Below are 10,735 nucleotides of genomic sequence, written 5' to 3' on the forward strand. Positions count from 1 at the left end.
TCAACACTCTTCCCAGGTGACCCAAGTAATCTGAAGTTTGCAAATCATTGGCCTGCAAGATATTAAGAAAGAAGGAATGCCAAATAGTATATAGACAAGCATAGGTACAGAGAGGCAGGGTGACCTATCCAGTGTCACACTGTAAATGAGTTGCAACATGTCTCCTAACTCCTAATCTTTGGCCAGTCCCATTTTATAATACAATTCTTAGTTTAGATATAGTGTCAATTAAGTGGAATATGTTGTGATGCTTATATCACAAGTGACCTTAAGTCGTGTCTACTTCCACTTTCAATCCCAGGAATAATCTTACTTTCATGCATTTCCAGGCTTGTATGACACATCACATTCAGTATCACACAAGAGAAGTTGATGTGGGATTTATCAGAGAGGGGTGCTTATCAGAGGGAAGCAGGCTGCTGCTTAGAAGGGAAGAAGAGATAGATGGTGGATACAAGGAAAAGACAAGGAGAGGAAATAGAAACACTCAAGTCTCTAGTGTATGGCAAAAATAAGAAACAATAATCTTTTAATTTAATTTAATTTTATTTTATTAAAAGAGTATTATTTTTTATTTCAGAAATAATCTTTTAATTTCTGGTTAAACATATCTATATCAGGTAATAATTGTGGACATAAGTCTATTGACACATTAACTAAATTGAAATTTAAATATAGTACTATCAAGAAAGGTAGATTTATAATTAAAACAATTTTTTGCAAGTGTTCCAAAGAGTCTTATTATCGTTAAGATAGGTGATATACTCAGAAGAACATTAATGCCTCATTTTTTTCAGTCTTACAGGAAATAAATATATTTTTTTTAAGTTAAGGGCAATAGAGATAAAAGCTACAGAGTTGTAGGGTGATCATAAAACTTTGATCCTTGATTCTGATACAAAAATTACTTTATTATGACACATTTCTTTTTTGTGAACCTAGTTATTCAACATTAATCAGTCTAAATTTAGCTTTTTTTTTTTGCTAATTGCCATAGGGAATAGTCACATACATATTTAAACAATAATTTCATAGTCTCTTTTATTAACATATATACCTGTAATTTTGACACAAATTTTAAACTAACCTTAGATTATTTCTCAGAAGCAAGCTGAAGTATATGAAGAGGAACAAGGTATAATTCATTGAATTTAATCAGTTCAACTCACTGAATTCATTGTATTCGTTAAAAAACATGAACTGCTTTTCATCAATGTCTTTGAAATAACCATTGCTTACATCCACAATTCAAATATAACTCTTGGAATTCCTTAAAAGACGTGTTTGTTAAAATAGATGACGAGGGATAACTAGTCCATTTTTAATTTTTTTGGAGTGAGGGTAAAAGTTTGCAACACATACATGAACAGAAATGCCAATTTGAAGATTATTCAGATCTTAATATCAATATCAACAATCAAAACAACTCTCTAAGTTCTGAAAATAGATAATAGAGTCCTCTGTAATTTTCAAAATACCTTCACAGCCGTTATGTCTGATCATCTTAACAAAAACCATGCCATAGGAGGGAGAGGTTTGATAAGCACATTTTAACCACTGAAGTTATTGAGGCTTGGGTTGTCATGATGGGGTAAACAATGTAGGGCTTTCAGGTGCTTAGTGGTTATTAATCACTTTTCTCATTTAATTGCTGAGGAAATTAAGGGTTAAGGAAGAAAAATGATTTGTAGAAAGACACCAAGTCTGGAGTTCTGGAGACTGGGTTGCTAACTGGTCAAGGTCGTCTTCCACAGGACTGCACTGAGTTTGGCTTGGTCACAGTGATCATATTGAGAGGACTGAGATCTGATCATTTCACTTGTGCCTTATGAGTACAGTCAGAGAATTAAACTACTAGTTCTTTTTTATTCTGGTTTCACCCAATTTTCCTTCCAATGGTTTTCTCTCCTCTGAGTGGCTTCTTTCTTTGTCTTTGATTAATGTGTTACAGAGAGGTGACTGAGATCATAAAGTTGCTGATAGTAGCAGTGATAACAATGACAGCATATTCTGAAAGAGGAATAAGAAAATTGGATGTAAGAAATGGGCATTTCTCTCATTTCTGCCACTATTCACCTATATGAACCAGAAAGAGTCTACATGGAGGGACTCTTGTAATACCTGTATTATTTCATTCATAGGGTAAGAATAAAAGAAAACCATGTGTTAATAGAGTTTATAAAAATAAAGTGCCCTACTTCTCCAAAGAAGATATACAGATGGCCAATAGGCATGTGAAAAGATGTTCAACATCATTAATCATCAGGGAAATGCAAATCAAAACAACACTAAGATATCACCTCACGCCCGTTAGAATGGCTATAATCACCAAGACAAAAAACAACAAATGTTGGAGAGGATGTGGAGAAACAGGAACCCTCATACACAGCTGGTGGGAATGCAAACTGGTGCAGCCTCTATGGAAAACGGTATGGAGATTCCTCAAAGAATTAAAAATAGAGATGCCCTCTGATCCAGCCATCCCACTACTGGGAATCTCTCCAACGAACCTGAAATCAACAATCCAAAGAGGCTTATGCACCCCTATGTTCGTTGCAGCATTATTCACCATAGCCATGAAGTGGAAGCAACCTAACTGTCCCTCGACTGACGATTGGATCAAAAAAATGTGGTATATATATACAATGGAATACTACTCAGCCATAAAAAAAGACAAAATCATCCATTTGCAACAACATGGATGGGCCTGGAGGGTATTATGTTAAGTGAAGTAAGCCGGAAGGAGAAGGACAAACACTGTATGATCTCACTCATACGTGGAATATAAACCAACACATGGACAGAGAAAACTGTATTGTAGTTACCAGGGGCAATGAGGGTGGGGCATGGGCACAAGGGGTGAAGGGAGTCATATATATGGTGATGGACAAAGAAAAATGTACAACCCAAAATTTCACATTGTTAAAAACTATAAACATTAATAAAAATAAAAAAATAAAGTGCCATACACGTGTAATTTGTCTCTGTAAAATTCCATTTCTGTTAGATTATGAATAACTAAATTGAGAGTCAAATAACCTCTCCTAGGTGCATGCTGGTCTATAAATAGATTCCGTATTAGCATCATAGAAAACCAGGTTTAGAAGGTGCCTTAAATTATTTAGTCCAACCACCCCACTGTTGTTTGGATACCTTCAGCATAAATAGAAATTATATAACTGATGAAGGTATTTGACCTTATATCCAGACATAGCATTCTAAGGTGAACCTATTTAATTTTTATACATAGTAGTGATATATTAAGATGAACGTTTTGGAATTGTGGAAAATATGAATGTATGTGCAATGGAGTTGTAGCTTACTTGGGGATTAAGTTAGAAAGTTGGCACTAAATTGTTCATAATGGCTTGGCCCAGGGATGTCAAGGTTTAAGAGCCATTACCTAGCTTGTATTGTTTCTCTGCGTTTATCTTGTGGGTTATTGGAGGCTAAGGTTTACCTTGGGGAGGAGATTGAAGGTGATGCGTGCAAGTGGCAAATAAAGGAATGGTTCCCTCTCTTCACTGACTTCTGTAGGTTTAATTTGCTTATGTTGAATGTGTGTATTCTGGGACTCAGATGGACCTAAATTTATTTCTAATGTTTTTAAAAAGCACTGACTATAACACTACAATCTATTGCTCATAACCTCAGTCAGCACTCATATCCATGTTCACACACCTTCCATGCTTCTCTGAATTTTCTTTTCTCCTGATCATTTTCGTAAAGCTTGAGCAGCTTTGTTTTAGTATAGCATGACTGAACATCCTCACATCTTCAACTTCGTCTTGAAATTCTTCCAAATTAGGACTAGCTCCCTCTCCTTCTTTCTTGGTTGACATTCACCTTCAATTCTCAAGAACTGAGAATTGGTAGAGATAATAGCACTGATGATGTATACATAAAGTCACAGGGCAGTCTGAACAGAAGAAAACCAGCCCTTTTACTTACAGAGTGACGGTGCCTGGAGGTGTAAACAGTGATTTGGTGTTTGTGGGAGGATCAAGTACTCTGATCTGTGCGTTCATGTTTTAGCCGTGTTTTCTAACTCAGTTTCTATTTACCTGCTCCAAAATCCAGACTTAGATTTTGGCAGCCAAAAGTAATTGATTTCTTGGACATCTCTTCAGGAATTTTGGATAGTTAATTTCCAGATTATTAATTCCCAGAGGTCAAAATCTCAAGTTATTTATATACATAAACATATATCAGTATACCTGTATATGCATATAGGAAAAACTCACTGTTTTTTCCCTTTACTCTCACACAACACTTCTGACACCAGATGTGTGGGTTTTCCACACAAAGCAATTCTGACACTAACTGCCTGGAGTTAGAGCAGACCCCACAGGTTAAGGGATCAGTCCCACAAGACTGCCCCCCTCTTCAGACCACAGTCATAAGTTAGTGGGTCCCCAGATCACCTACAACTTCTATCTGACTTGGCTACAAATGGGAGGTTCCCATGACCCCCTCCTTGGATTTTGCTAGAGCAGCTCACAGAATCCAGGAAACAGTCTACTTATTATTGCTGATTTATTACAAAGGATATTTTAAAGGACACAAATGAACAGCCAGATGAAGAGGTACATAGTGCGAGGTCTGGAAGGGTCCCAAGCGCAGGAGCCTCTATCCCTATGGAGTTGTGGTGAACCACCCTCCCAGCATGTGGATGTGTTCACTGATCTGGAAGCTCTCTGAAGCCCCTCGTTCAGGGATTTTTTTTTTTTTTTGAGGAAGGTTGGCCCTGAGCTAACATCTATTGCCAATCTTCCTCTTTTTCTTTTTTCTCCCCGCAGCCCCAGTACATAGTTGCACATCCTAGATGTAGGTCCTTCTAGTTCCTCTGTGTGGGATGCCGCCTCAGCATGGCTTGATGAGCGGTGAGTAGGTCTGCGCCCAGGATCAAAACCGGCAAACCCCGTGCCGCCAAAGCAGAACGCACGAATTGAACTGCTACACTGTTAGGCTGGCTCCAGTTCAGGGATTTTTTGGAGGCTTCATCACATAATCATGACTGATCATTAACAAAATCTCCAGCCCTCTCCCCTTCCCAGAGGATGGGAGATGAGGCTGAAAGTTCCAAGCTTCTAATCACGGCTTGGTCTTTTCTGGTGACCAGCCCCCATCCAGAAGCCTACCACGAGTTGTCTCGTTAGAACAAAAGAGGCTCCTCTCACCCAGGAAGTTCCAAGGGATTTAGGAACTTGTGTCAGGAATAGAAGTCAAAGATCGAATATTAGAACAAAAGATGCTCTTAGCACGTTTTTGCTTAGGAAATTACAAAGATTTTAGGTGTTCTGGACAAGAGCTGGGGATTAACAGCAAAATATATATTTCTTACTATATCCCAATATCACAATGCATGTATATATATTTTTTTCATGAAGCTTTTATTGTCCCTACCCCCCTAACTGGGCATTCATTAGCTCACACTCTCTGTTCTCCATTGACTTTGTGCTACTCTTATTAGTATCAAGACGCCCCTGGCATCTGAGTGCCTGGGCTTGTATCACAAAACTGCTATTCCCTAGTTATGTGATTTAGGACAAATTACATAACTTTTCTGAAACGTCAATCTTTCTGTCTGTGAAATGGGGATGGCAATCACACTGATCTCATAGGATTCATAGGATTGTTGGGGAATGTTGAGTGCCTAGTTCAGGGCTGGCATCATATAAACAGTCATTAAATATTAGTTCTTAAAGAAAAGGTGATCTATATCTATCTACATCTGTATATCTATCTGTTTATGTCTGTATCTCTCTATATATATCAGATGTAATATTATTCAACCATAAAAAAGAAGGAAATGCTGCCATTAGCGACAACATGGATGGACCTTGATTATGCTAAGTGAAATAAATCAGAAGAGAAAGACAAGGACTGTATGATCTCAGTTTTATGTGGAATCCAAAACATGGAAACTCAGAGACAGAAAGTAGAATGGTAGTTGCCAGGGGCTGAGGGGTTGGGGAAATGGGGAGATGCTGGTCAAAGGGTACAAACTTCCAGTTATAAGATAACTTCCAGGGCTCTAATGTATAGCGTGGAGACTCCAGGTACCAATACTGTATTGTATACTTGAAAGTTGCCATGAGAGTAGAGCTTTAATGTTCTCACTACAGCAACAAGAAGAAAGTGGTCATTATGTGAAGTAAAGGATGTGTTAACTAACCTTATTTTGCAATATATATGTGTCTCAAATCATCACATTGTACACCTTAAACTTACACAAAGTTGTATGTCAATTATATCTAAATAAAGCTGGAAAAAATAAATATTCGCTCATATTATTCTCCCTATAATCTTTTGTTTTATCATTTCTGTACTCATCTAATTTCCTCATCTAAATTTTAAACTTGTAAAGAACAAGGATTTTATCTCACCTAACTTTATTTTCTAATGCCTGTTATCTTATGCAGTGACAAACTGTGTAGCACTTAGAAATGATTGTGGTCTCCATGGTCAGAAAGACATGAGTTCACACGTAAATTCAAATCTGGGTTCTGATACTTAAGGGCAAGACTCCTTTTTTCATATGTAAATTTAGAATAATAAAAATACCAAGGTCATAGGTATTATTGGGTTTCTATAACATAAATATATGAAGAACTTAGCTCAGGACTTGGCACATGGTACAATGTCTGTTAGTGTGGTGATCCTCTTATTGTTATCACTTGGAAAAAAAAAACTCATGTAAGTTTGAAAATCATCAAAATTACTAGAGAGGAAATTTACAAGAATGTGAACTGATTTCATATAATCTACTGAAGCCCTTTCTCATGCATGTGGTAAAATTAGTTGCACTTTTTAAAATGGGCAGTATCATATTCTAGAACTATAGCATTTTGGAGACAGCAAATTTTCCTCTTGATCAAGCTGATCAGAAAATGCCGATGTAGGAAGCGGAATTAGTTTGTGAAAGAGAACACAAATCTTTAATGATGCTGCCTTGCTGACCTCTTAATATTCTTTGGCCTCCATTTCCTCCAGTGGTAATCTCTAGCCATCATAAAAGTAGTAGTTTGGAGATTTCTAACTTACTTTATGTGCTCTCTCATACTTTTTATTCTTCCGTTTCTTTCCCTCAAATCTAGGACAGGAGATGCAGCTCATTATTTAATTAGAGCTTCAAAATATCCCTGGGTGGAATATAGGGCAGGTATAATTATAGTCCATTTTAAAATGAGAACTAGCCCAGATAGGTTAAGTTAACTGTCCAAGGTCGTACAACTGCAATCACCAGTAGGCAGGATATGAACCTTGTCTTTGGACTCCAAGTTCAGTGCTCTTCCTAGCATGTCAGGCTGGTTGTGAATTTCAAGACTGCTTGGACCAGCCCATTGTGCCGTGCGTCATTTTTAACTTGGGGTGAGAAGTATGCGTCTTGCCATCAACTCTTCAGTCAGTTAACAAGCAGCAACTTGTTGTAAGCATAATATGTGTTATAACACTAGGAGACAAGAACAATTCAAACCCCAAACCAAATATAGCAAGAGAAGAAAAATGTTTATATATAGGAAACATATTAGCAAACTAATATCCTTTGCTGATGCAGCTAAAAAAAGTCTGTATATGGTAAGTATCATTTCTACTTGGTTGCTTCTTGGGATTTTTAACACAGTACTGAATATTTGCCTAGGAAAAGCATGTTTTAACAATAAACCCAATTTAAAAAATACAAATCTCCTGTTATGGGTTAGTCTATAAAGACACCGTTCACTTGTATGAGATACAGGGGCTGTAATATCCAATTATACTTTGAGCTCATTCCAGGGAAAATAAACATCTGAGCTTTTGTTTTTATTTTTATTTTTGACCTCTCCCCAAAATGCTGAATATAAATTCTCATACACAAAAATCACCAAGAAAATATTATTCACTGACTTACTGAAGGTAAACCTTATTGAGCAGAAACACCTTCCGGTTTCTTGGAGGGGCTGGAGTCAATAATTCATCTCTTTGTAGATGCAAGTGAAAAGCAACTCTCAGCACAGCTGCCTGCTCCCGCTCTGTGTGGTGATTGATGGGGGAAGCAGTAGGCAGCGAGTGCTCTTAAGGATTTCTTGCAGGCAGGGTTCTTAACCTGAAATTCATGTATAACGTGGGGCTTCAGTGATATACTTAACAGGGTCTGCAAACCACCGCTAACAGTATGCCAATATTCCTATACACCTTTATATATACACCCCAACTGAAACGTATAGAAACTTAGTCCCTCGTTAATAATCCCTGATGTAAACCACTAATGTGGCTAACTCAAGGAATTAGATATCACAAGTCCCAAGAGAATTGTGTAGCCCACTGCTTCTTTTATAGAATCCAAAGGAGTAGGTGAATGTTGAAGCATTGCTGTCGTACCTTCACTTCTCCAATCTTTGTGGACTATGGGTAGGATGGACTATTGAGATAACATGGCTTAGCCATAAATTTCAAGTGGAGGGTGTAAAAATAAAGAAGATTATATTGCCTACTTCTGTTAGGAGTCCAAAAATATCCCATTAGATTCACCATAAGTGATACCCATGAAAAATGTGGAATGAACAGCTATATAAGGAATGGTAAAGTGTTGGGAGAGCTGAGGATTTTAGCTAAAAAAAGCTAGGTCTGTCAGGAGGAGAGTGTGTCTCCAGAGAAGGGAATGGGGTGGATAATTGTATTGCAGTCATTAGGGTAGTCATTTATTAAATGTTTGGCTTTTAATGTTCCCGAAGATCTTGTTTTATTTCCAAAAGTTCTTCTGTTTTGTACTCTTTAGTAGACTCAGGGTTTGATGTCTGCCCCCATCAGATGTCCTCTTCTTTCCTCACCATTGGATTATCTTTTCATTTTCTCAAATTCTCTTACACTGCAAGCTCTACAAAACATATTCATTTTGTCATCTTCTGTATAGATGTATGGAATCTATATACAAACATCTGTGTTGAGAAGAAGATGGTAAGAGAACATATCAGCTTCTGTGCTGAATATCACTAGATATCTCTTTTTTTGCAGGTATTTCAAGTCTACCAATCTCTTTTTATTTTTTCATTGTCTCTATTAAATGCATGTGATTTATAGTGAAATTTGCAGAGGTAAATTGGTATCACAGAATAGAAGGTACTGTAAAAGCCATGGTTCTGTGATAAGTACAGTAAGTGATGTTTGCTGTCTTGGGAAAAATTTCTTCATTTCTAATCTAGAAAGATAATAGTTGTCAGTTACTTGGAATACCTTTTTTTGTTAGTGGATTCTATCTATGATTTATATTGAATTTGTGAAGAGTAAAAATGCAGATTTCACTTGGTTAAGGCTAAGAGTGAAGGGAAATTACAGAAATGCCAACTCTGGACAATTGTCACTTCTGAGAGGCCAACTCTGTTGATTATGCTTCTTCTAGATTTGACACCGTCTTGTCCTAAAGATGAGATTTTATAGGCCACAGAGTTCACTGTAAAAGAGGTTCACTGCTTTATTATAGACACTAAAAGGAAGAGATTATCCCAGTTATCAAGCTGACAATACTCTGTAAAACAAGTATATTAATTTATGCACACACTTCCCATTGCTGTAATTAGAGGTGAGAATCATCTTCCTAGCAACGAGCCTGTTCAACCCCATAATTACCAGTGTCCTTGAAGGGTAGTATTTATTGAAATTAAAAAAAAAAGTTGTAATAATATGTGATCAGAGGAATGGATTTTGTGAATGTGTCATGTTTTGGAGTTACCTGCCTGAGAATTAAACTTTATGTAGGGGGCCAGAGCAAAGTTCGAGCTTAGTTAATATATAAACACTTTTTCTCTTTGACAGGTTTAAAAAAAGTAGAGGTAAAAAGATTATATAGATATAAGAAAAATACCTTGTTTATATAGTAGAGAACCTGAGCTGTTATGGATACTCAGACAGGTTTTGTGGTTTTATTACACTCAGCAAAAATAGTTGATTTTAATTTGATGCATATTTCTAAGTTAGTAACGAAAGAATTTAATTAGTATAAAGTTTTTAACTATTTGACTTCAAACTTCAGATTATTCAGTTTCAATTATATTCAAGTCTGTTGATGCTTTTCAAATAATAAAACCCTTTGTTAAAATCTGGAGGGTTATAAAATTTTCAATATCAAGTAAGTAGATTTCTTCCTCGGCCTGATGAAAGAGAAATAACAATTATTAAACTCCCAAATGATACTGGGTAAGCTTAAACTGGGTAAGCTTAGCTCTTTACAAAGGATATTGATGTTTATGGTAGGAAATGAATAGCTGACTGGGTCATTTCTACATTGGAAAATACAAGGTTTTAGTTTGGATCATTTAGGTTCAATGTGTTGTGCTTTTTAAATGTAGCACCAGTTAAAATGCCCTCTATTGCCTCAAAACTGCCAGAGGCATTTCACCTTAATGCCCATATAGTTTCTAGTACATGTGTCAAACTGTGGGAGAAGCAAATGTGCTTTTCCAGTTGCTTGTTTCATATTATTTTCCCAATAGATCTAATTTCCATATTGAAATGGTGCACGTGACTTGTCCAAATTTTAGACCATATTTCGTTTTGCATCTGGCTTGCTCAACCATCTGCAGGCTTCAGGCCACACCCCTTCCCTCCTCCTCCCTCCTTCCCGTTGTCCTTCCTTTCTTTTCAGTAGAAATCAGAGGAAAACACCTGATGTGTTCTTTGTTTCTATGACTATTTGTAATGTCAGGGCTGGGGCTTGGTTTTCAGATCCAACTTTTGGTAACATTTTCTCACTTAT

Source organism: Ceratotherium simum, chromosome 5, assembly GCF_057802395.1.
Source record: "Ceratotherium simum simum isolate JZ-2026a chromosome 5, ASM5780239v1, whole genome shotgun sequence".
Taxonomy (NCBI): Eukaryota; Metazoa; Chordata; class Mammalia; order Perissodactyla; family Rhinocerotidae; genus Ceratotherium; species Ceratotherium simum.